The sequence below is a fragment of the Alligator sinensis genome, unplaced genomic scaffold (assembly GCF_000455745.1).
Source record: "Alligator sinensis unplaced genomic scaffold, ASM45574v1 scaffold108_1, whole genome shotgun sequence".
Classification (NCBI taxonomy): Eukaryota; Metazoa; Chordata; order Crocodylia; family Alligatoridae; genus Alligator; species Alligator sinensis.
Genome location: NW_005842110.1, coordinates 1,032,834 through 1,035,906, shown reverse-complemented (window position 1 = coordinate 1,035,906; position 3,073 = coordinate 1,032,834).

Genomic DNA, 3,073 nt, shown 5'->3' with positions numbered 1-3,073 from the left:
GGGGGGGGGGAAAGAGGGGGTCACGCCTCCCCCTCCCTCGGGATTCCGTGTCGACCTGGTCGGCTCCGCGACCGCACACACACGGGGCCTGCCCTGCGCACCATGCACACCCCGGCCGGCCGGGGCGTGGGTCTCGGTGCAGCGGTGAGCTGAGGTCGGGCAGAAGCGGGGCTCCAGCGCTGTCCCTCTCCCCGTGTCCGGGTCCTGCTTTCAAGGATCCTCCAAGCCCGCCCGCTCCCCTTGATCCTGCACCCAGAGCGGGACGTGGCGGTGTTACGCCGTGTTGCAAGGAGCCCGTCAGCAGAGTTTGCGGGTCGGCCACCGACTCGACCCCGCCCGATCGCCTGTTTTGCTTAAGCTCCTGAAAGAAGAGCATGCTGCCCGGGGCCAGGAGCACCCGCTAGGGACTTTTCCCTTGCTGCCAGGCGCAGTCGGGAGCTATGCCGAAGTGTTAGCACGTTCTTGGTCTAGTTAAGATGATCCCCTCGCGTTGCCGTTTCCTCTCCCCGCTGAGCCCCCCCGGCCGTGCAGCGCGGAGTAACAAGTGTGCGCCACCTCCACAGCTCCCCCGTCAGTCCCGCTGCAGTCTCAAAGGTTTTCCAAACCTGCTTGCAGCCTCCCCCTCCCCGAGAACAGATCCGTTTGCTTCCTCAAGCCGACATGGAAGTGAACTCCGTACCAGTGACTCCATTGCTTGGTGGAGGACGGATGTTAGGTTAGCAGATCTGCTGGCTGGCCTGTTTGCTCTTTTAATATTGGCAGAACTCTCAGATACTCTGGGGAATACACTTCCAGCCTCTACTTCTACCTAGGAGGAGTTTTATGATCTTTGAATCATGCCTGGAGAAGGGCATATGTGCCTGAAAGCTTGCAAAGAAAGGAACTTTTTTTGCTACTATTTCATTGGTCTAATAAAAGAGATCACCTCTGACCCAAGAGCTTTGTGCATCTCTTCCTGCATTCTAGCATTTTTCTGGTTTTCCAACAGTCACTGAACACTGACCTTGGTCAAAAAGGTAGCCAAGAGTCCTAAATTAGCTGAGGATGGGTTAGTTTAAAGCCTGCTTTTTCAAAAGGTTATACTTCTATGTTTTAAATGATCCTTACATACCAGGAAGTTGGAAAATACTCACCTGAGCTACAAATGATAGAAAATTACAGTTGGAATGGACCTCAGGAGGTTATCTAGTCCACCCAATCCCTGGTCAAAACAGGACCAGCCACAACTAAATTTAAAGACCTCCAAGGATGGAGAGTCCACAACCTCTGTACGTAACCTGTTCCAGTATTTTATTACCCTCCTACTGAGAAAGTTCTAATATTTAACCTAAATTTCCCTTGCTGCAACTTGAGACTGTTGCTCCTTGTTCTGTCATCTACCACCACTGAGAACAGTCTAGCTCCATCCTCTTTCAAACCCCGCTTCAGGTGGTTGAAGGCTATTAAATCCCCCGTCTCCTCTTCTTTAGACTAAATAAGCCCAGTTCCCCATCTTTCCTCATAAAGCATGTCTTTCCCCCTCTCCACCCCGCCCCCAGTCCCCTCACCACTTTTGTCACCCTCCACTGGACTCTCCAATTTGTCCACATCCTTTTTATAGTGGGGGCCCAAAACTGAACACAATACTCCAGATGTGGCCTCACCAATGCTGAATAGAGGGGAATAGTCACTTCCCTTGATCTGCTGGCAACACACCTACCAAACACAACCCAGTATGCCATTAGCCTTCTTGGCAACAAGGGCACACTGCTGGCTCATATTCAGCTTATTGGCTGCTGCAACACACAGGCCCTTTTCTGCAGAGCTGCTGCCCAACCACTCAGCCCCCAACCTGTACGGTGCGTGGGACTGTTCTTTCCTAAAGTCCTGTTTGCAAGATGCACCATAGAAACATTTTCTAGTTTGAAAACATTTCTGGAAAGAAGCATGTTTGCTAAAATGGTTTTTGTTGAGATTTGCCTATATTGTGAAACTCCTTTGTAGGAGCTTAGATTAATTGAAAAAACTCCATTTCATGTCTTTAAGCCACTTAAATATTGCATTAAAAAAACTGCATTTGAGTTGAGGTGGCAAAAATAGAGCATTCTATTAAAAAATCCCAGATATAAGGGTATACAGGCAGCTTTATTTCTGCTGTTATGCTAGTTCACTTACATGGGGTGAACATTTTTTATTCTTCCCATTCTGCTTGCTATCTGCTTACTGGTATTGTGGGGAGTCATAGTTTTGTCTCAGATTAATATGGAAGAGATGCAAATCTAGCAATCTGGGAGTGGGGGCATAGTCCACTGACAAGTTGATCAGGCTTGATTTCTATCCCCCCCACCAGCAAGGTCAAATCCAACTTCACATCTCAAATGTATGCATGGAACAATTTTAAAACAAAGTGATGCGTGAGTCAGGGGTATAAATTAAGCTTGCAGTAAAAGTTAAAAACATTTAAACTGATGATTTATCCGACTAAAAAAGATGCACTTGATCATAGCACTAAATGGGGATGCCATAGTGACAAGGAACACAGTTTAGAACTATAGGAAGACTAGCTTGAAGCTGAAAACAAAGCTCACTAGGAGATTATGTAAATACAGAGACTTCCCTGTAACCCTATTATGAAGCTAATGCTTTGCATAAATGTTCTCCCACTTTAAGCTGCTTAAACACTGTGAATAGAATGACTGCATGTTTGTTTTAACTCACTGTAGGATTTTTACTAGCAGCAGGAAGATCACTTCAGGTTGTCAGAAGCATGCAGTCAGGCCCTAGCTATAGGGCAACTAAGGTGCTAATAAGCCCTGTTCCCTATAGGATAGAGCAGGAGTTTGCAAACCTATAGCCCACAGGCCAGATATAGCCTACAAAACTTTTTGATCCTGCTTGTGGAGCCCAGGCTTCAGTAGCATTCAGCAACAAGGGACTTTGGCAGCAGTAGCTTTTCCTGGAAAGCTGCAGCAGCCCTTACTTTATGCCACTGAGGATCAGTCCCTGTGTCAACCTGGCTGATTCAAACTGGGTCAATCCAGACTGTAGCCTTAAGAGGTTGAGGACCACTGGGATAGAGAATCCACACAGGCAG